Consider the following 25,111-nt stretch of genomic DNA (forward strand, 5'->3'; position numbering starts at 1 on the left):
CCCAAACAGAATGTATAAATGTAGGCTCCCGCCCCTTAAGAAGAAATCTTATACAAAAACAATGTTTTCAGTCTTTCCTGATTTTTAAGAGCTTCTCAGTTAAGAATTGGGTGAAACAAATGTAATGGTTATTTTTCTGCAGTCTTCTTTGCTCATATAGTCCATGCACAGATTAATTTTCAGGATATCAGAGGGAGTTTCTTAGGTTATGATTTCTATCTAAAGGAATGACACTATATAGATTAAAGTACCACAGAAGAGTTTCTGTTAGTTCCTTGCATTCATTTCATTACTGAAGACATCAATATAAAGCTTGTTTAAATTAAGGAATCATGTACAAGAGTAAATCTGTTCTGACCAGGATGACAAGTCTATGAACTTTCCAAAATATATCAAAAAAAAAAACTTTTAGGATTTTTATTACCAATTTCAAGCTCTATGAGAATTATAATATGATTCCTGAAGTCGTAACTGTTTTACAATTAATGCAACCAGAATTTTAGTCCACATAAAACAATGCAATCCTTCCAAGACTAAACAATCAATAGAGTCATAGAAGAATTTGGTATTTATGTTAGTTTGCATTTTGATTAATGCCAAGCCGTAGTTGGGATGTTTTTTCAAACCTATAGACAGAAAGTCACTTTTCCTGAAGTTTCTCAGAGACAGAGAGTATTTATATAAAGCGCGGCATAAAATATCCCATTGTACTTAAGTAACTAAAAAATCATAAAGTCTTCAGATAATAATACTGCTTTGATGAAAAACATCTCTTGGCTACGTAATACTTCCCCAACCCCCACCGAGATATACACATTGGTTACCATTTCCTCACAGTCTTTGCTTCATTTTCACAAAGCTATTCTTTTTTTTTTTTCAGCCTGGCTACGATTGCTAGATATACTAGAAAATACCTACTTAAATTTGCATTTCAAATATAACTAGGAATATTTTTTAGTATAAATATGTCCCAAGTATTACATGGCACATGGTTATACTAAATCAATTATTCATCATATATTTGAAATTCAGATTTAACTGGATGTCTTGTATTTTTATTTTCTAAAACGCTAAGCCTAAAATTAGACCCATTACTTATCATTAGTCCTACTAAGCAGTTTAGTATTTGCTCCTTCAGAAAGTCCTATATACAGTGAAGCTCTGATTAAATACTCAAAGATTTTGAGCAATGAGTTATCTTAATTATTTAGTGTAAATAATCACTTTGAGCTTAATTTTATAGGCAAAAATTTTATATTGATCTCATGCTAACCAATCCCCAGTCTAATCTCTTGAAAATTATCCTCAGCTCTGCCTCATACAACTTTGTTCTCTTCCCCCAAGTACCCATTAAAAAAAAAAGTATACATAAACATTTTCTTCTTTTAACCTATACAACCCATTAGAATATTTCTTATGTTATATTGCCATTTTTGTTTATTGTATATTTTTGTTAAATTATAAACTCCTTGGGGAAAAATAGGTATTTTATCTTTGTATCTCTTAGATTAGCACATACCAGTGGAAACATTCAGGTACAATGAAATGGCAGCTAAGCACTGATACTGCAGTCATTTGGGAATGGTAGATGGTAACTATATACATTCCAAATCAGTTAACAATCTCATACCTACTTGTTAGGTCAAGGCAGAAAATAAACCAGACAGCAGATGTTTAGATGAAGCCTCCTCTAATTTATGCCTTTGGGAAAATATATATGCTACGTTGTATTTTTGGTTTTTTGTTTTTTCAGTCCATGGAAAGTAGTTGAAATCATTTAAAATGGATGATATTCTCAACATAACAATTCCACTAGAAAACTAGGGAAAAAAATTGGGATTGTTCTTTCCTTTTTACAGATGATAATCCTCAAATATTTCGGTCTTTTATTATTTGAATCTCAGGAATAATGTGACATAATGAAAATGGCTGTTTTTAAAATTTCCTAATGCTTTTAAGTATCTAGAGTAAATTTGCTATATTGAATTTTTTTTTCCTTAGCAATCTTTGTTTTTTTCCTGTACTTATTCCAGAAAATTCAGTTTGGCTTATAGAAAATCTGAGCCATAAAAATCAAAAGTTATTTTCAATCTATTCAACCTATATACATTTTTTATTATAGTAAATGTTATATTTTAATATATTCAACATAATGTGACCTAAAACTGTTAATGGTTTATGTTAAGTAACTAAACTCAGAGTGTAGCACATATCAGCTTTTTTGCCCAGCTTCCATTTCTCCACCTTCTAATAAGAAAACTCTGATTTTATCTGGGGAACCACACTTTCCTCATTAGATACAATCTAGGTGGAACTGTCAAAGACTGTGTACTTCTCTCAGGAGATAAATGAATACTTCTTGTAAACTAGGACAAATAATATCCTCTCCATGGAATGTGAGCCTGGAGGAGAGATAGAAAACAGAAGATAGCTGAGACTCTCCACTAGTCCCGACTTCCCAGATCCTGTCCTATTGGAGACTTGATTTTGTAATTTTTTTTTAAATGGAACTAGTTCATATCCTTCCAGTAAATTCCATTCATTTAATTAAGCAGAACCAGCCTGGGTTGCTTGAAACTAAAGAAAGAATGAACTGTCAAACCCTCTGCAGATATAAAGTGTAGAATTCAAAGCACATTGCCCTTGCCTTATGTGAGTACATTAATCAATCTTCAAAAATGCAAAGAAAGGTCCAAAGTCAAGTAAGGGACAAAGATCTAAATTATTCGGCATAGAAACTATGGGAACAGGCAAGTGGCTAAAACAGAGAAGCTGGAAAATCTGAGTGGCGACTTGAGGATAAGAGGAGCCGAAGAAAGGCTGGAAGAAGCAGAGAAGAGTGACCAATGAGAAATTTCTGGTGATAACTGAACCCTATATATAGGAATACCCGGTTTCAATTTTAAAATGCTTTGCAAAACCAACAAATATTTGTGGAAATAATATGACTGCACTCAAATTTTGCTCTACTCAGGAAACCATCAGTATCAAAGAAGTGTGGTAGAGATCTATATTGGAATTAAGAGTGTGCAAAGAAGGTAGAGAACCACCCCAGGGAACTCTATAAAGTAATTGAAATAAGCTATCATCAGAATGGACGGAATTCATGACCAGGTGTATCCATGTATACTAAAGCCCTCTGACATTTCCAGCATGTTTATAAATAAGGCTACAGGTATCATGAAGTCTTCTCTATATTCTTGGCTTTGACATTGATTTAGAGTATGATCTAATAAAATAAATATGGGGTAACTTCTGATAAAAATGACCTTTGTTTAAAACACTGGTTGCTTTTGTTGAATTTTTTTGTTTTGACTAAAAATTGCACTTGTTTCTGGAACTTATTTAACAAGAAAATATGTAGACTTTTCTACGGTCAGGAACTCTTTTAATCACCTAAAAAATATGTTTTTAAGTTGTCACATAATAGTCCCAGTTTCCAGTTGCTGAAACTGAAACACAGAGAGTTTAAGCAGCTCCTCCAAAAGTCACATGGTAGTGAGTGGTGGAATCCTGGAATTTAACCCAAGAGTTTATTCCTGGAGTCCATGCCCCTCAGGCATAAAATCTGCTGTGCTGACAAAGTGAATGAAAGACAAAAAAGAGTAGACTCTGGAATCAAACGTACCTGGGTTCAACTTATTGATCTTCTAGCTATGTGACCTGTTTATTTTTCCCATGTTGTACTGAATTTCAAAGAGGATTGAGTTTCAATTAATTTTTCACCAGATTAAATATGACTTAGAATTGGACTGCTTCAGAATTTTATTTTATCTTGTAATCTATTTGTTCACCAATATTTTTTCTGTTTGTTTGGTTGGGTTTTTTTTGCGATACGCGGGCCTCTCACTGTTGTGGCCTCTCCCGTTGCGGAGCACAGGCTCCAGACACGCAGGCTCAGCGGCCATGGCTCATAGGCCCAGCCGCTCCGCGGCATGTGGGATCTTCCCGGACCGGGGCACGAACCCGTGTCTCCTGCATCGGCAGGCGGACTCTCAACCACTGTGCCACCAGGGAAGCCCCACCGATATTTTTTGAGTGCCTGTTATATGCCAGGCACTATTATCATAAGTACAATTATGGATAAGACACAGCTTGCTCATCTTATGATACTCATATATTATGTACCTACTAGTTCCCTTAACATCCTATAATAGAAGTCCAAGCCATAATTTGTGTCCCCAGTTCATTCCATTAGAAGCCAACAAGTGCTCTAAATATATGCCTGAAATTTATCAAATTGTCTTCTGAGGAAAAAAGAAAGATCACTTCATATCAATATCTGTCTCTTGAAGGCAGGTAAGACATTTTCAAATAATATGACCCTCGTAACCAGTCTGTATTTAACCAGGACAAAGACAAGCTTCATTACAGATGGAAATGAATGGCTTTTTGCCACAAGTAGATCATCTCACTGTCAAGGAGCATCTGAGGCACATCAAAGAATGGTAATTAATGTTAGTGAGAAACCGAACAAAATCAATTCCTTTTCTGCATTTAGTCTCCCAGGAGGAGTTTGGCTTCAGTTCACTGCTGAGGGATAGGCTCCTTGAATTTGGGGAAATGGCACTGTGATTATTTGGGCTGTTTAAACTAGACATGCTTCTCTTGGGATTGACTATACAATCACCATAACTCCTTTAGAGATACATTTAGACGTGGATTAATCATCACAGGTCCATAGAGACTGCAGTAAGAAAAAGACTGAGCCCCACAAATCATTGCAATTTGTAATCTTTGCAATCACTGCAATTTCTAGTTGGGATCAAATATAGTAAGTACGAGAAAGAAATGACGCCTTGATCACAGGAGAAGTTAGGTGTGCCTTATATTATGGCAGTGGGTCTATAAAGGACATTTGTTTTGATCTGTTTGCCTGATCAACATCTACCCTTCCTTCCTTTGATAATAGCACACTGACCTTAATTTTTGGATTCACCCATTTCTTATTATCAGTCTTTGGGCTCCAATTATGAGTATATTATCCAGCCTTGGCCAATCAGCATGTTCTCTCTTCTGGCCACAGCAGAATGGAAACATGACCAAAGTCAGCCAGGAATCCTTGGATTTTCTGGAACTTAGGAAAGTGAAACTTTCTTTTATGCTGGGACTCACTCCTCAGAGGACCACATATAAGTCTGATAGTGTTGGTGTTTTCCACATGGGAAGAGACTGACTGAATGGGTCCGAAATGAAGGAAAATCACAACACAGAGAGAAAATGAGTTCTGGTGACATCACTTGAGATCCTGATTCTGGACCTTCCTGGAAAAAATCACTCTACTTTGCCCTTGTATTCTAAAGTTATGCAAGTCACCTATTTTTTTCACCTAGGTCAGTTTTGGTTTGTTTTCTGTCTCTAGGAGTAATCTAGAATTGTTCAAGCTTTCCTCTTTGAAAAATATGGGCCCAAGTTAGGGTTCTATGAGACAAGAATGGGGAAGGGTATCCAGTGTGGACTAAGATATATAAAAAAGCCTACAACATGAGGGTGTCTTGACTTAAAAAAGTTTATTCTACAGATAAAGTCCGAGAAGACAGGCAAAAAAAAAAAAAATCTAGATCTGAGGCCAAAGTTTGGGAATAAGTCCAGAAAAGAGTTGTTGGCAAGGCTGAAATGTGGAGGTGAGGCAGATTCCCTAAAGATAAAGCCTTTTATAGTGTGTTTTTCATCCTATGGCTGCTGAGGTAGCTCCAGTGAAATTCACCAACGGGGCTAAATTTTCTGAGTAGAGCAGCCTATAATCTCTTGTAGTAATACCTTTGATACACAATATATCTAATTTCTGAATGAGTGATTTTGATGGGAATTATATCCCAAAGAGATTTAGCGTAAAGTGTACTGAAAACTCTGAAAGTCAGTACTTCATAGGCAATAGGAAAAGGAGCCTCATTTAGCCAGGAAAACTTGTTCCCCTGTTACTGTGATTATACTATGAAAAATGCTTGGCATCACCCACATTTGAGGTATTAGTGTTTCAATTTTGCATTCTTATGTTTGAATTTGTGTGAAATGTTATTCACTATGATTCTTTCTTTGAGCAAAATGTGGCTTTTCCTGTAGGAACCTATTATGGTATGGCCTAAGGCTCCATACATTAGACTTCCACCTTTCAGGACCGCTCCTTGAGTCGTAATTAAAAGTTAGCTGTAAAATGCCACATAAATTGGTCAAACTACTGTCCATTTGACTTAGGTTCCAGGAGGAATGTATTTTTGGTTTACAGTATGTAGGTCATTAAAAAAAAGTGGGAAAGAATGAAAGCTTTTGACTGTAATTCATTTATATTTTATGGAACAAATGCCTCAGCTCTTATATTTTACTGAGTTTTTAATTGAAAGATACATACAGTTTTAGGTAACTATTAATAAGTCAGAGCTTTTCTTTGATGCATTGTTATGCTTCAGCAACTTTTATAAAGTATGTCATATTAATCCTAAAACTTTTTCTGGGATATAGTCACTAAAATGACTTCATATATGAGGAACATCCCCTTGAATGGCATGATTTTATACTTAAATTTGACTTTAGGTGGCAACTAACTTTACTTTCTATGCCTAATTGCAACTACTAAGCTCCTTCTTCTGATTTATAGGTCTCTGTGGAACCTGGCATTATTTTTCTGGGTATGCTTTCAGTTGACACACTCAAACCCGATTAAAGAAGAAAAGGTATAAATAAAGTTCACCCAAAAAAAAAAATCAAAAGAAGAAGAGGATGAAGAAAAGGAAGAGGAACATGGATAAGGAGGAGAAGGAAGGAGAGAATTAAGGATGAGATGGCATTAGGTACAGCTGGATCCAGGCGTTGACGCAGGACCCTCATCTTGCTTACACTCCTGATCCCCCAACTCTCCGCTCTGCTTCTGTCTGCGTGGTGGCCTTTTTTACATGGTCATCAACCAATGGGTAATCAAAGGTCACAGCATTTCCGCTTAGTTACCCCAATGGAAGAAACTTAATGTTTTTTTGTCCCAGATTCTGTACATAAATCCAGGAGAGTAGTCGCCTTAGCTCTGTTTGTGTATGCTAGCAATAAACAGGAAGTCTAATCTGATTATGTGATATCTGTGTTATTCTTTGTTATGTGAGTGTTCATACTGACTCCATGCCAGACTGTATCACTTTGAGTGTCAGGACGCTTCATTATAGATGTTTACCTCCCCTATTCTACCAAGGACTCGGCTGTGTCCATAACAACAGATTCATACATACTAGCTGCTTTCTGACTGAGTGCCAACATAATGCTTATGACAAGGGGATACCATACTATTTAAATACACAAAATATCTTGGCATGGCCACAAAATTCCGAAGCACCAAGCCTTTTCATGTTTCAAGGCCTTCTCACATTCTGTTCTCTCTTGTCTCCCTTCTCTATTACCCCTCTTTAACTGGCCCACTTCTAAACAGCTTAAGTATCATTTTCTCAGAATCTTTACCTGATCACCCCTCCCATCCCGACTAGAGTAGGACATCGAGTTTACCTGTTTATAGCTCCTGTTTTTTGTTTCCCTTATAGCAATTACTGTAATTGTAAATAATTGGGCAATATTTGTTTTCCCTTGGAAACAGATGCACTGCCTAAATTATTTACTTCTGCACTGATAGCACTTTATCATCAAAAGCACTGAATATGTATTTTTTTACAGGAATAGACAGATGATTAAAAAGAATGTTAACTCTAGAATTACATTTGTTAAGACTTCTTTGGAGTATGCAATCAAATTTGGCAGCAAAAAATCTAATCGTGAATAGCCAGGGCACCATCAAGATCTCAATGCTACTGTTAATGGTCACATGATAATTCTAGTTACTATAACAAATACACTGCCACATTTTAGTAACTTACACATGTAAGTGTATCACTTGCTCACATAACTCCTGTGCAGATATTCCTGGTCAGTGAGTAGCCTTTCTCAGATGGGTAATTCAGGGACTCCTTCAATCTTATGGCTCCACCATCTCTAGGAGCTTGAGATGCATCCAGCAATAAGATGGAGGATGAACAAGAGTATGGAGAAGACATGCCCAATTTTGTTCATCAACTTAGTCCAGAATTATAACACATCACTACAGCTCATATTCCATTGGTAAGAACTAGTCATATGGTCCCATCTAGATGCAGGGAATTGTAGCTTCTAGCTAACCAGCCACATGCCAGCACAGCCATATAGTATGGATGGAATAAGTAAGAATGTTCGGTGGGCAGCTACTGATTGCTGTTTGGATAGTAGACAGTACATTGTTTACAGACAGTAGACAAAGTCTCCAGTAAGCTGATTTCTAAGATTCAAAAAGCTATGGAACATCTTATCAACAAAACTGGCAGCAAAATGAACAATTCAGGCACTCAGCTATTTTTTCTGTAGTGAAGACAAAACAAAACATCAAAAACACAGAAATGGAAACCTGCTGACCTATTTTCTTTTTTATGGTTCTGTTTCTGTTTTCTGTTTCTTATTGCTCACGTTGTTTTTTGAAATCATGTGGAAATACAGCCTCAGGCTGGGTTAGTATAAGAGCTACAACAGAGTTTTGTGACTTCCCTCTCAGATCTAAATTTCTCTTATTATTTCTAATATTTTTAAATGTTAACCCCAAAATAAATTATATTAGTTAGCATATATAATCACAATGTCTATGCGCTATCCCATATTTACTATGTTCTATCTCATCAAGAAGATGCTAATTAACGGTTTGGTATGTTTAACACAGCAGTATGCTATTTAACATCTTCATAAAACATGAAGGCTAAAGGTTACAACACTATTTTACAGACTGAAACACAAAAACAGGTGGTAATCACCACAATATTTTGTTCTGAGGTTAAAATACTGGCAAATTAAATAATCTATCAGCAGATGTTGCATTATATTAATTCCTTCAGTTTTAGATGTAAACGAAGTCTAAACTCATAAAAATAGTGTGCAAACTAAGAGAATATGGAGACGTGCACAGAACACTGATCTGACGTATGCAATACTTTTTCCCTGAGAAGATTCTCACCAGTCAATTTTATTTTGGTCAAGAATTCATAGCAAGTTACCACTAGTGATTTCTCAAAGCCACATTTATTAAAGGCTCGTATAATCTGATTTTTAAATAACTTTTCACAATTTTTTCTCAACTGATAAAATCACCCCTTCCCATTTGCCACTATTATTCATTCAACAAAATCATTATTTTGTCATTTATCTACTTATTCATTCAATTAATTATTTTAATTTTTACCAAGCCTCTGATATGTAAATAGACTATTCTGCTAGGTGCTAACTGGGTGTATATATACTTTTTGCCCTAAAAGAACTTAAAACTGATTCTTTTCATATCAGAACTATTTATACTACAACTGAATAATCATATATAACAAGACACCAGTGATGTTTCAGAGACATATATGGTAAATGTTGAGTAAATTAAATAGATAATTATGCTATGTGTTCTGAGAATGAAATTTTTTACAGTGGGGAGTAGTAACCAGAGACACCTTCTTGGAGGTAGTATGGTTTAAAGACCTTGGAGAATGCATATGAGTTGAATAGTTTAAGAATGAGCTAGGGAATTCCAAAGAGGAAAACAATGTGAAAGGAACACAGAGAAGGAGGCCTGAGTATAACTTGGAAAGGGAAAAATCAGTAGAGTATTATGGCTGGAGAGTGGAAGGTTCAAGGAGCGAAAAGGGTGATTTGGGAGCTGATAGAATAACCACCCAATTTATCTTGACAAGGAGAACAAATGATTTCTAAGATGTCAATGATGAGGAGATCCACTGTGCACTATTGTGGTGAGGGATAAGTTTCCAGTAGAGAGAACAATACATGCAAAAGCCCAAAGAAAACAAAAAGTATTCATTACATAAGAAACGATTTACTCAATATGAATAAAAGGTAAAGTGTCTACGGAAAAGGAGAAGAGAAGACAATGTTTGGGATTGAGACACATGAGTCTGGGGAGGTGAGTTATTTGGGCCATAATCAGGAGGTTATTTTTTTTTTAAGCTTTTTTTTTTTTTTTACATCTTTATTGGAGTATAATTGCTTTACAATGGTGTGTTAGTTTCTGCTTTATAACAAAGTGAATCAGCTATACATATACATATGTTCCCATATCTCTTCCCTCTTGCGTCTCCCTCCCTCCCACCCTCCCTATCCCACCCCTCTAGGTGGTCACAAAGCACCGAGCTGATCTCCCTGTGCTATGCGGCTGCTTCCCACTAGCTAACTATTTTACCTTTGGTAGCGTATATATGTCCATGCCACTCTCTTGCTTTGTCACAGCTTACCCTTCCCCTCCCCATAACCTCAAGTCCATTCTCTAGTAGGTCTGTGTCTTTATCCCTGTCTTACCCCTAGGTTCTTCATGACATTTTTGCTTTTCTTAGATTCCATATATATGTGTTAGCATACGGTATTTGTCTTTCTCTTTCTGACTTACTTCACTCTGTATGACAGACTCTAGGTCCATCCACCTCATTACAAATAGCTCAATTTCGTTTCTTTTTATGGCTGAGCAATATTCCATTGTATATATGTGCCACATCTTCTTTATCCATTCATCCAATGATGGACACTTAGGTTGTTTCCATATCCGGGCTATTGTAAATAGAGCTGCAATGAACATTTTGGTACATGACTCTTTTTGAATTATGGTTTTCTCAGGGTATATGCCCAGTAGTGGGATTGCTGGGTCATATGGTAGTTCTATTTGTAGTTTTTTAAGGAACCTCCATACTGTTCTCCATAGTGGCTGTGGAAACACAAAAGACCCCAAATAGCCAAAGCAATCTTGAGAGTGAAAAACAGAGCTGGAGGAATCAGGCTCCCTGACTTCAGACTATACTACAAAGCTACAGTAATCAAGACAGAATGGTACTGGCACAAAAACAGAAAGATAGATTAATGGAACAGGATAGAAAGCCCAGAGATAAACCCACGCACATATGGTCATCTTATCTTTGATAAAGGAGGCAGGAATGTACAGTGGAGAAAGGACAGCCTCTTCAATAAGTGGTGCTGGGAAAACTGGACAGGTACATGTAAAAGTATGAGATTAGATCACTCCCTAACACCATACACAAAAATAAGCTCAAAATGAATTAAAGACCTAAATGTAAGGCCAGAAACTATCAAACTCTTAGAGGAAAACATAGGCAGAACACTCTATGACATAAATCACAGCAGGAGGTTATTTTTTATCATGTTAAAAAAGTTGGATTTTACTCTGCAAGCACTGGGAGACACTGAAAAGGGAGAACAAGGTCAGAGCTGGATGGAGGATGATGCTAAGCTGCAGCGGGCATGATTGATAAGAGAAAGGCACAACTGGAGGCAGGAGGTACTATTACTAAAAAGTTGGGGTGATTCAGATGATAAATAATGATGAAGTGGCATGGGAATGAAAAGAAGTCAACAGATGAGTGACACAGCAAAGAGAAAACTCAAAATTTCTATGCGAATAGATGATGGTAGGTCCATTTTAGGACCTTCATAGTTCATATATTTCTTCTTTTGGAGTCCGTACCCAGTGTTGTATTAGGCATATTAAAATATACCCAATACCCACAAACCCAATAAATATCATGGATAATTATAATAAATGAAATTGAAGTGTTCTAATTTTTATAATTTTGACTTTATTATAAGATAAATTATTCATTTTTCTTATGATTTTAATCTTATTGGGTTTGATTATACTTCACTATTTTAATATCTATATAAGAATTGCAATGAACTGCAGTTGTCTAGTTGTCATAAAACAATTTGTAAACAATTAAGCAGTTATTAATTTAAATTTTTCTGTTTGTATCTATGCATATGTAGATTTTATACATTATTTCAGTATTTTCAGAAGCCTTTCAAAGCTCTATGGCCCTAGGCACTGAACCTTACATGTAAAATTAGCTTCCATGATGGTGACCCTCACTGATTTACCAGGAACCATAATAGAAAGGACATGTATCATTCCAAGTGCCTCCAACCACATCCTTTTTATTTTCATGTACTAAAGTTCTAAATGAATTCTTTAAATTCACTAAACACTTCAGAGTGTTGTAGATCATGAGCTAACTTTGCCCACATTCTTGTGTGGATGTAACCCAATGGAAAAAAGAAGCGAAGTGAGAAATCTGCTTTCCACTCCGACCCCTCTCATAAACACAGTCATTTGTGTTCTTAGGGAAGGAGGAAAAGAACACAGTGGCTGCTCTATCCCCAGCAAGCCCAGACTACTCAGCGGAGTTATTTCCAGTAATAAAAGGGTCCAGCATGTTGCAAAAGGGCAGGTGCTGGACTGACGTCAGCCATCCTTAGGGCCAGTCTTCAGCAGACACCTATTCATCTGCCCATGAAAAGTGCACCCTATGAATCCTCACTACAACATGTCATGGCAACAACACTGATTTAGACTTTCTTCTTGACCAGTTGCCATTTCTATGGTAATGAGAATCATCTTCTCCCTCTGGCTGTTTGACAATTGCCAGCTAAGCCTTCTAGAGAAGTGAGCAGTAAGAAGGCAATGCACTTTACAACTATGCTACAGTAGTGAAGTGACCGTATGCCGAAGCTCTCAATTTTATAACAAATTAAAACAAAAAGTGAATTTTCTTGAAAAAGAAAATGCTCTTCAAAAATATTTTTTCAGTTACCAATATGTTATATAATGTGCTCAAAATCTAATTTACCACTGTGTCTAAGGCACATTAAATATCTTTGACCTGAGTAATTTGATATAAATCTGTCATGCAGGCAATTGAGACTGATATTCAGATCTCACATATTTTTGCTCTGATCATCACTTTTCAGAGGAAAGTAAAGCAAGCTAGGAGAAGGGTTAGGAGGAGGCAAAGAAGAAAAAGCAGGAAAAAAAGAAAAAGGAGATAAAAAAGAAAAAAAAATAAAAGGAGAAAGAAAAAAGTCAATAAAAATAATTTTCCCTCTTTTCTCTTCCACAAATGGTTAGTTCAAACATTTTTTAAAATGTTCCAATCTAATTATACCTACCCCAAATCAAGTTTTCTTCATGAGTATAAAAGTAGTATCGGCCATTTAAGGAGATCAGTTCTTGTCTTCCTATTTTTAAAGAGCATCCAAAATTTCATTCCACATTATTTAATCCAATCCTGTACATATAAATTATGTCCACAGCACAATCTACCCTTAGCTCTAGCCAAAGCTAGTTTTTCTAGGAACCCACATACACCTGGCACATCATCATCTCATTCTCTAAAAGACTAATCCATATTATCTATTCTGAGAAAACTTTAGCGTCTAGAATTTGATCAGCCAATTTAGTCAGTATACAAACTAGCACAATAATAAACACTGCCTTGTTCTCACTTCACGTGTGTTCATTCACCTCCCGAGACTGGGAATTCTCTGTGAACATGAAACAAGCATTATGCTTTGAGTAATCGAAAACCCTGGACCCAATCTAGATGAATAGAAGATATTATATAAATGTGTACTAATTGATTTCTTTAGCCCTTTATCTAATTTTTGGTACACTGGTATTATCTAGGCTGCCTAAGCACGGCTGTTACCATGCAAGAAAGAAAAGGAATCAGATGGTAAGAAGTTACTTCTTTGTCCTGCTCTGAAACTAGCTTTCTCTCCAAGGACTTTTTTGCTTTTGTTCACTAAGAAAAATTAATCTGCTGAATAACTGCTAGTGCCCATTTAATTAATTTAGCCTAACTTAAACTATTTGTTGGAATACCTATGCAGTGTTTTGTGGAGTCCATTTTTTCCCTCAACACATTCTGTAAAGAGCCCTTGTGTAATTATTAGAACCCTGAATTAAGTAGATACCTTCTCTATGAATTGTTATTCTACCCAGGACCAAAGCCATTTCTTGTTGGTTCAGTTACATTGCATGTATATACCAATTATTACAACAAGCTTCACCAGTACTTGTTAAATCTCCTCTACCTTCTATATTTGAGACCACCACTCAAGTTGTCTTCCTTCATGAAGTTTTTCTGCAACAACTATTATCTCTTTTCTGAATGTCTACAACCAGGAAGTTTGGTACCTTACTGTTTTTCTCATTATTTCATTAGCATTTCATCCTCAGATATGACAGAAGCTCCTTGAAAAAAAGGACTATATCTTTACTGTGTTACCTCCACAGATCTTCACTGAGCAGCTGTTTACTGAGAATACATCACATGCCAAACCCAGGTTAATATTTGAGGATATAGAGAGGATGCATTCAAATCCAAACTCTAGAGAAGCTCTCAATCAAGTGGAGGTGACAGATCTGTGAATTGATGAATTCAGGAAGATGTAATCAGTTCTACAGACGAAGAGTTGTGAAAATATAAAACATGGCCAATTAATTTTGCCCAGTGTGGTCATATTAATAGATACTTAATCTGGGTCCTAAAAAACAAGTACAGTTTCTTAGGATAAAACTTAGAGAAGGGATCAGAAAGAGAAAATTCCAGGCAGAAGTAACAGCTGGATTCATGGAAAGATTTTCCTCAAAATTTAGCACAAAGCTAAGCAAATAGCAGGGGCTTCAATAACAGTTTCATTTTAGTTGGTGAAGTTCCTTTATATTGACTGGTAAAATCTAGATTAATATTTTCAGTAGAAAAAATTAGAAAAAAAGAGCTTTTACTTTGTATTTAATGTGCTCCCTTAAATAAAAAAGACAATTCAGTTATAAAGAGAAACTTGTCAAATATTCACTTTGATGCATTTTGGTGATGTAAACCTACACATTATCCTAAGCTTTTAATATTCCCTACTGTTCTGTTCTAATTAACGTGAGCACTGTGTTTGAAGGACAAAGTTTAGTCTACAAAGGCACTGCCTGAAGTAACAGCATTCGCATCTTGGTTGGTTTCTCTTATGAAAATAAGGAAGGCTCACATCCAGGTGTGAAGGAGAGTACTTACCCAGTCATCTATTTAGGTATAAATACACCTCTTTGGTTCTAAATTCTAAATACCTTAGCATTGTCTCCTATGTTTTTGCCAAGTGTAGCTAAAACATGAAGTTCACTAACACTGTGGAACCATATTTATATCCAATTAGACTCTAAATATCCTTAATGAATGCAAGACAGACACCAACCCGCAATCACACACAGTCTTCTGTCAAATGGGAAAGAGGCAGGAAACTAGGAAATGGCCAACCACGACTCTGTGATCAAAAGACTCAAATGGCTCCCTGTCACTTTGTAAAATACCATCAGATTGGTTTTCATGCTCTATAGACCCTACATGCTCTGCTCCTACAGAATTCCCCTTCATCATGGCCTACCACTCTCTCTCTCTCCCTCTAAACTTTAGATATATAAGCCTTCCTATTCATCTTCAAAAGTGTCAAGTTTATTCCTATTCCTGAACGCATTTATTTGTTGTTTCTTCAGCAAGAAGATCTCCATTCATTTTCGAAATTCATTCAAGAGTCTATTCAAGTGTTACCTCTAGAGAGGTTGTTCCTGACCATGCTATTTAAAATAGGCATCATCTACCTTTATCACACTCTAATAGTCTTTGTTGCTTATATCACTTCCTGAAATCATCTCCCTCACGTGCAGACACGCACTACTTTAAATGCCTGTCTCTCTTCCAGAGAGAAAAGGCAGTTTGACTCTGTTGTTCACAACTATGGCTCCAGTTTCTTGAACAGTGCTTCACATGTAATAGATGCTCAATAAATATTTCCTATTTTTTGTTGGTGTTGGCTCATGTATACAGAGTGACATGAAAGAGGGAGAAATATTTTTTTGAGTATCCTTTCCCTTTTGAAATTTGCATCTGATCATCCAACATAGATTTTCAGCTCCATTTTGGCTACCTTCACTATGATGCTAGAAGAGAAAAAAAAACATCACATCTGATAAGCACTTGACATAGAAATATGTCAAGCCAATAGTAGATCTCTTCCAGATGAACACATCCAATTATTTATTCCACAGATACTTCTTGAGCTCATAATAACTGATACTGAGACTGCTCCTAATAACTGAAAAACACAGATCCTGATCCTGCTGGCAAGGAGTTTAAAATCTAGCTAGAAAGAAACACAGCAATCCAATAAATGCACATATAATAATTTGATTATAATTATCAAATATATTATGAAGAACAAGGTGCTATGATGCCATATAATATAGAGAGTCCAATTTGGTGTGGTGAAGCAGTAAAGATTTTCTTGGGTATGCAGTATTTATGCTAAGACTTGAAGGATTAATATGAAATGACAAGGAAAAGTAAATTTTTAAAAAGGAAGGCTGCAATGGAATGGGAAAACATTCTAGGAAGAGGGAAAGCTTAAGGACAGAGAAAATTTACTGAAGAATTTTAGGTAGGGTTGCCAGTATCGGCAAATAAAAATAAAGGATGCACAATTAAACCTGAATTTCAGATAAACTATAATTTTTTTCAATATAAGTATGTTTCATATGTTGTACAGGACATACAGTAAAAACAAAAACAAAACGTTGTTTATCTGGAATCAAATTTAACTGGGCATTGTAAATTTTATCTGAAAACCTATAATACAGGAATTAAGAGATGGCCAGAACGCTTTGATCAGGTAGGAGACAGACTAAGGGTGGACACAGAAATTCTTCTTTTGCTTTTTACTTATTCACTTATGTATTATATAAATATCTTACATGTATTTAATGTGTCTTGCAGTCCTCAATGTACCTGTGGATATAGTCAAGCAAGATACATAGATGAATCCCCTATTAGACTATCGATCAAAGACTTTGGTGAATATGTCTCTGTATTGTCAACCCCTAGCCCAATACTTGGCGCAGAGGTGACTTCCAGAAAGAGAAGTTCAGTAACTGAAAATATATTAATACAAAATGATGTTACTAAACAACCACTGGTTTTGGTTCCACGATAGAAAGTTAGCATTTCACTTACACATAGAAACACTTAAAATTTACCTCAGTTGGTTCTTAGTGCTCATCTCACTGTGCTCATCTCACCTGTGTTCTCATCTGTGTTCTATCTCAGCTGTAATGAAAGATGAGAATGGAAAGGACTTAAGCATACGGTGCACCTTGAACTCTCCACTTTGGCTTCAAACACAACAATACCTCAAAGATGACTGATTGTGTCCATGGGTGTTTACTGTCATATCATAATTTAGTCAATTTCTTTAATTTACTAGTAAATTTTAGTAAATATTCATCTAAGGTAGTGAACACATACACATGGTCATTAAAATAAAAATATCATTGAAATACTCTCCCAAAACCATCATCTAAGCATTTTGATTTTGTTTAGTGGCTCTCATTCAGTGGGCACTTGGCAATTTCTGGAGACAGTTTTGACTGTCATGGCTGTGCATTTGGGGGAGGCAGTTATTGGCATCTAGTGGATAGAGGCCAGGGATGCTGGTAAACATCTTAAGGTGCGCAAGATAAACTGTCCAAAATGTCATTAGTGTCACTAATAAGAAATCCTGATATAAATTAGTAGATAGCTTGGTTTGAAACATATATTTTAATTCATAGCAATCCAATTTTGTCAAATACAAATACAATGGCATGAGAGAAAATAGTACATGATTGTTTTAAGATAATGGGAGTTTTCCATTCTGGACTACTTATTACATGGTAGACCACTGTGCACATTTAAACTTCACAAAAATACACTGAAGTCAATTGATTCATTGCCACTTTACATTTTAGGAAACTAAGACTTGAAATGATTAGCTAACTTGCTGATAATTGAACCTAGGTATTCTGAGGCCAAAACCTACATGCATATCCCTTCTCACGTAGTCCTTCTCCACTGAATGCATTCAATGGAATGATCACAGTAGATAGTTGATTCCATAGCTCAAAATGTTTTCAACTGAAATGGTAACAAACTCTTCCTCCCTGATTATTGCCAACATTTCAAACTGATATACGCTTTTTTTCTACCGATAATTATGAGAGCATACCTACTCTTCATAATTGTAACTATATATTCCCTTTATTGAACACCATCTGCTCTGTTTTGAGTTGAATCAGTCAACTTGTTTATTTTTAGGGGTTTACAGCTGTTGAAGAAGCCCTCCCACCCCCTCCCCCCACCCACGCATTAAAGGTTTCTTTCTCTGCCTCCATTCTCCAGAAAGGGAATATCTTAATTTGTTTTTAACAACTGTCTTCAGCCTCAGTGTCAGTTAAGTCACCATATCATCTTCATACTTAAATACCTGTGTTTTCTTTTGGCTTTTAATCCTTTGTTCTATGTTTAAATTTAACTCCAAATGTAAATGGGATTATTCAAGCCTAATAGACCCTAACAATCATCCCATGAGTTCCACAGGTGATTTGCTTCCTAATTACCACTTAAAATAATACATACCTGGCTATTTTTATGCTTATATATTCATTATTGCTATATGCTGTTAAATAAAAACAGATGCACAGAAAGGGGTAAAATTGTATCTGCAAATCACTGCAGTAAATTGGATGTTTATTCACAGAAACATCTAATTGATAATCACTTGTTGGCAAGACTGGACAAGTTTCAAAGTAACTCCAAAGGAGATTCAAGCATACTGTTAAAAAGAAAGTCTCCACAGAGCACAGCAAAACACATTTGTGTTTGTTGAAGAAACTACTATGCCCCCATCACAAAATGAGTTTTCTAATTTTGAGGTTGAGATTTCATTCATTCACTGTGATGTTAACTGCAAGACAGGAATTACTTAGTGAATGAAAATGAAAGAAGAGAGAATGTTGCTTCTGATCAAGCAAATTTTAAAGAAAACACAGTCAGTTCCAGTTTGTCATTTGGGTATTCTCCATTTCTTTCAGAATCTTACCTTAACACTTTCATATATTACTGATGCAAATGGAAATTGGTTTGATCTTTTTGGAGAGAAATTTACAAACAAGAATGTTGTTCTTTAGAATTCTTGTTTGAGGCATTAGAAACTGACTAGCCAACTGAAGCAGATAGGACTTCATTAGCAGGATACCTCAGAGTTCTTAGAACTGAAGGGAGCAGGTTCAGACAGAGGTAGAAAAACACTGGGAGGAAGTACATGAAGCATGAGCTAATGGATATCTCTTAGGGAGGCTGAAATGAAATGAACCAGGTCAAAGTATTTTTAGTTTTTTTGACTATACTCTTCATTTTCAAAGAGGTAGCATTTGATTGACCTGCCCTGAGTCACATGTCCATTATTTTTCTAAGCCAGAGCAAGAAACCTTAACCAACGTTTTCACAAGAATGTATTCCAAAGGAGAAGGTTGTTGCCAATAAATAAACAGATAAACAAACAGACCCAACACTTATATTAAAAGGCTTTAAAATAAGTAGTCCTTTTGATCAAGAAATCGACCTCTGGGTCATAACCTGGGGAAATAGTCAAAGATGTTTTCAAGATTTACATCTAGTACTTAATTTTATGAGAAAGCTGAAAAAATTCCATACAAAATATGAAATTAAAAAAAAACAGACTAAGGGTCTGAAAGTTAAAAGTATAATTCAATTTTTGTTTAAATGACAATGTACTGATGAGAAAGTACCATATGAAAATTATTTTAAGTAATTTTATTATATACATTTTTTCTTTTCAAATCTTTATATTTTCAAGCTTTACTGAAATATAATTGACACATTATATTGTCATTGTATAAGTTTTAGGTATACACATATACACATATAATTATGAAATGATTACCACAATAAGGTTACTTAGCACTTGCAATGCCTCACATAATTAATTTTTTTTTGGTGTATGGTCAGAACATTTAAGATTTACTTTCTTAGTAAATTTCAAATACACAAATACAGTACTGTTAACTATAGTCACCATGCTACACCTTAGATCTGCAGAACTTTTCATCTTATTACTGGATGTTTATACCCTTTGTTTGTCCCAACATCTCTCCAGTTTTCTCACCCCTCCCCCCAGCACATGGCAACCACCATTCTACTCTGTTTCTATGAATTCAGCTCTTTTTTTGGCTTCTACATGTAAGTGAGATCATACAGTATTTGTCTTTCTCTGTATAACCTACTTTACTTACTACAGTGCACTCGAGGTCCATGCATGTTGTTGTAAAAGGCAGAAGTTCCTTCATTTTTATGGCTGAATAATATTTCATTGTATGCATATACCACATCTTCTTTACCCACTGATGGATACTTAGGTGGTTTTCATGTCTTGGTTATTGTGAATAATGTTGCGATGAACATGGGAGTGTAGATATCTCTTCAAGAGGGTGGTGATTTCATTTATTTGGATGTATACCCAGAAGTGAAATTTCTGGATTACATGTTAGTTCTATTCTTGTTTTTTTTTTGAGGAACCTCATATTGTCTTCCATAGTGTCTGCACCAATTTACATTCCCATCAACACTGTACAAGAGTTCCTTTTTCTCCACTCCTCACTGACATTTGTCATGGCTTGTCTTTCTGATAATAGCCATTTTTAAAAAACTTTTATTTATTTATTTTTGGCTGTGTTGGGTCTTCGCTGTGGTGCACAGGCTTCTCATTGCAGTGGCTTCTCTTGTTGCAGAGCATGGGCTCTAGGCATGCAGGCTTCAGTAGTTGTGGCTTGCGGGCTCTAGAGCACAGGCTCAGTAGTTGTGGTGCACGGGCTTAGTTACTCTGCGGCATGTGGGATCTTCCCGGACCAGGGCTCGAACCTGTGTCCCCTGCCTTGGCAGGTGATTCTTAACCACTGCACCACCAGGGAAGCCCCAGTCATTTTAACAAATACGAGGTGATGTTTCACTGTGGTTTTGGTTTGCATTTCCCTGATCATTAGTGATGCTGAACATCTTTTTATCTGTAGGTCTAGGTACATGTGATCTGGCTGGGAAGCTAAGCTCATGGAAAAACTGGCCTGGTGCTAGGTTGGACCAGGAGCTTGTTTCCAAATAACCTACCTGGAGCCTAGGTTTGGGGGGCTGCTTTGGTGCTGTGCTGTGCTGAAATCTTAGGCTCATGGGACCCCACCAGGAACCTGGGCCATGCGAGGCACCATGAAAGCCAACCTACTACTGCGGTAGACTGAGATCCTGGGACTGCAACAAGTCTGCGTGGTGTTGCCGTGGACCTGGTGTGGGATCCCCAATGAGGTCAGGTGCTTACTTCACTCTCCCCCACGGAGGAGGTGTCTCTCTCCACACTGGGCTGTCCAGGCTTGTGGGAGGGGTAACGGGGGCGATATGAAACTGCTTTCCTACCTTCTTCAATGCATCTTTTCCTATTTCTGTGCTCCATCTAGATGCTGTAATCTCTCACCTGGAACCCTTAGCTCTTATACAGGTATCTTCATGCATGGATAGTTGTCCAAATTGATGTTTCTGAGAGGGGATGGGCTCTACAAATTCTCATACTGCCATCTCGCTGATGTCATTCCTCTACCTATATTTTCTTCTTAGCTATGTATTTACATTTTAGCAATGGAACTTCCCTTTGTGATTGCAGGAGTCATACAGCATAATGCTAAGAATAATTATAATGTGAATAAAAAAGCATTTTGACTTTAATTTGAACTTCAAATTTATGAAATAGGATTATAGCAGCTCCCTCTATGGATGGAAAAAAAACCCAGTGAAACAAAAATGTTATTAGTGGTTATCTCCAGATAATATTTTGGAGGGTGGTTTTTAAATTTCTTGCAATACAAGTATTTTTCTTGTAATAAGAAAGGAAAGCAAGAAAGAGTAAAAATTCTTACGTAAGCTCAGGTGTTTATATAAATGCTTATGAGATCTTTTGCTAACTTTTTTATGAGGGAAAGTCAATTTATAGCCAAATTATTAGTGCAATCTGTCCAGATTCCTTAAATGTCTTCATTTATACATCTCATCTTATAGCCTACTGAAAACAAAAGAAGTAATAAACTCAGTGGCTGAGAGCAGAGGCTTTAAAGCCAGTTAGATCTGTACCTGAATCTTACTTGTTCCACTTATTACCCAAGTTGCTTCAATGTTCTGACCTCAGTATCCACATCTATAAAACAGTGATAATAATTTCTCTTAAGATCATTATGGGAATGAAAATCTATATGGACGTTATATCTACTTTACATTCACTGTAGGAATATAAAGTTTATAGAAAATAATTTGTTAGAAAATTAATTTAAAGAAAAATATTAAACAAACTATTTAAAATTTTCATTTTATACAGATATATGTAAAATCATGAAAGTAGAATGCAAGTAGCTGAAATGGGAGAACAGTGCTCTAAAATGATGAATAGAAGTTTGAGGAAGCTCTGGCTCATGTAACATCCAACATGCATTACAACAGCGGTCCCCCACATTTTTGGCAGCAGGAACTGGTTTTGTGGAAGACAAGTTTTTCATGGACAGTAGCGTGGGGGAGCGTTGGGGGAGAGATGTTTCAGGCGGTAATGCAAGCGATGGGGAGCGGCAGACGAAGCTTTGCTCACTTGCCGGCCACTCATCTCCTGATGTGAGGCCTGGTTCCTAAAAGGCTGTGGACCAGTACAGGTCCATGGTCCAGGGGTTGGGGGTCCCTGCATTACAAGGTGCTATGTTTCTGGAAAAATCACGCCCTTGTTCAACTGCTGGCGAGTAGTAATAGGATGTCTTATTCTGGGAAGCCACCATCTAACACAGAGGTTATTATGTTGTGATCCATGGATGCCCCTCGTGGTCTGTGAGATCATATACACACTTTAAATGTCTTAATAGGCATGTCTTTCTTGGCATGAGAATCAATAGCCTTCATGAACATTTCCAAAAGAAATGAGACCCTTAAAATATTAAAAAGCACAGAATTAAAATCTCCAATATTAATCACTCCCAATGTCCCTTATGTTGTCTACTTCTTTATTTGCTGCTCTTATCTGTTTTTCCCAAGTGTTGCAAATATGAGCTGGCTGCATGAAAGACCACTAGAAATTAGTAGGAACAAGCCATGTACGTTCCCTCTTTTTCTCATCCTTGGTAATGAGCAAACCCATCTGTGGTCGGGATGAAAAATAAAATTGAATTGGCTAGGGTGAGAACACACGAATAATAATTTAGTATAAAACACGTCTTATGCACTTGCTGCTGGAGATGTGGATCGGCATCCAGAAAATAGAATGGCGTATTTTAAAACATAAATGTTAGATGGTGGTACAGACTAGGATCAGAATACTGAAATGAATTCTTCCATTATCCCTTGTCTTCATAATTCAAGACTGAAGTCTGATCTCCATCATAAGCCTCATCTAATTCTTCTAGCCTTTACTAACATCACTTCTCTGAATTCCCATTCCTGGGATGATAGGTAGTTTTCTGGCCAACTCCCATCAGTTGTTTGGCTGCTTGGGAGGATTTGGAGGACCCATTAAGGCTCAGCTGGAAAGAGAAACTTGATGATGAGCAGTGTGTGCTGTGGGCTCTGACTGGAGATTGGCTGGCCTTAGGCTAGATCAGCACTAAGGAAACAACACAGGGCTTACAGCAGAAAAATACCAGAAGTATTTTAAAAACACTAATCAGGACCTGGTGAAATCCCAAAGTTCCACACTGAATTTACATCCAGCTAGGTATGAATATCAAGCAGGGTTATGATGACCTTGGTTACTTTTACCTTGGGCATGAAAGTATTAGCAACTGCGCTTAGTTACCATCATCTTGAACCATAAACTTATAAGTCACTAGAACCATAGAAATGATCAGTCAGATAAATTTTGCTCAAATTCCATTATCCAGATGAGTATACATAAATAAAACTAGCTACCATTAGATTACAACAAGCAGTTTGAAGCTGTTACAACAGGTAGCATGGAAACGTTTTGGATGACAGTAGAGAAATAAAACAGGCTTTTTCTCTCTGCCATTTGAAGTAAATGACAAGTACTATGCTTATTCTTCAAGTAACCTTGAAAGTGTGATAGTACTATTATTATTATCTTTATTTACAACTGAGAAAATATGTTCAAAAGATTGTGCCCAAAAGTAGATGACAGCTGAACCCAGGTCAATCTCTGCTATAGCCCATGCATTCAATCTCGACAGTATCTAACTTCAAAAGCCATTGTTAAATTATCCATACTCTCTGCAGATTCTCTTTGTGAATAAGAGGAGGTCAGCTAACAGCTGACCAGGGTAACTGTTAAATGCACATTCAGATATCTGATATAAGAGCAAATGAAGAGGGGAGTCCATTTTTCAGCAGGAAAAAACACAGAAATATATACCGTCTAGTTTCTTAACTAAAACAATCCTGATAGGGAGGAAATATGGTCCCCTTCTCTTGTTATTATGTACGGCAAACTCAAATATAAAATGGTATAATGGAATATTACTTAAGAGCATTGGGTTGGGAGCCGGGGTTCATATCTTTGGCCTGTAATACTTACACAGTGTGTGAAATTAAAACATCTGTTGTTTAGTTCCTGCATCTGACGAAATATAGATGTAATGAATTGTTATAATCATTTCACATAACCAGACTCTCTCAGATTGTTGTGAGAATTAAAATAATACCTAACATGGAGTAAGCATCACTGAAGTGTTAACTATGATCATAGTTATTATAATAGTAATTACTCATATTCCAGTCCAACCTAAAGTACCAACAATTTAGTTCTGTTTCAATACTTCAGGCAGTTCTTTTTAGAATCCTCTACCATGTGCACTTGCTTATGACTAAAATCCCTAACATTAAAAAACATCCTTTCTCACATAAAGCACTTAAGATAAAGTGATAAGCAAAAGAGATGCCTCCCTGCCCTCATAAAATTTTCAGCTGCTCAGAGAATGTAGGAGCTGAGATAAATAAATACTTTGGAGTATTATGAATGTTTTGGAAGACAAAATATAGCTGTAATGGAGAGTATAATTGGGGTGTTGGGGGTCAGGAAAGGCTCCCTGAGGAGGTGGGATTTAAGTTGAAACCTGGAAGATGAGGAAACTATGTGAGAAGAAGTGACTCACACAGAAAAAAAGGCATGTGTGCAAAGCTAGGAGGAAGAGAGAATGCGAGCTAAGCATTCATTATGGCTAGAGAGGACAGAGAAGGAGAATGAAGTAGGGATTGTAAAAACTGACAAAAGGTGAAAACTACAGACCTTGTTTGGCATTTTAGGAAGGAGGGATTACATTATGAGGGTCATGAAAAATCACTGAAGAGTTTTAAGCAAGGGAGTGACAATCCAT

General features: G+C 36.4%; 1 long non-coding RNA gene across 1 annotated transcript in view; it reads right to left on the reverse strand.

Moving 5' to 3' along the window:
• The window catches only part of LOC132517272 (uncharacterized), a 273,893-nt gene that overhangs the window by 134,697 nt on the left and 114,085 nt on the right, over nt 1-25,111 (reverse strand). Inside the window, exon 2 of the long non-coding RNA XR_009539661.1 lies at nt 16,913-16,982. This is a non-coding gene — a long non-coding RNA (uncharacterized LOC132517272). The remainder of the gene's footprint in view (nt 1-16,912; nt 16,983-25,111) is intronic.

This window comes from Lagenorhynchus albirostris, chromosome 3 (genome assembly GCF_949774975.1).
Source record: "Lagenorhynchus albirostris chromosome 3, mLagAlb1.1, whole genome shotgun sequence".
Taxonomy (NCBI): Eukaryota; Metazoa; Chordata; class Mammalia; order Artiodactyla; family Delphinidae; genus Lagenorhynchus; species Lagenorhynchus albirostris.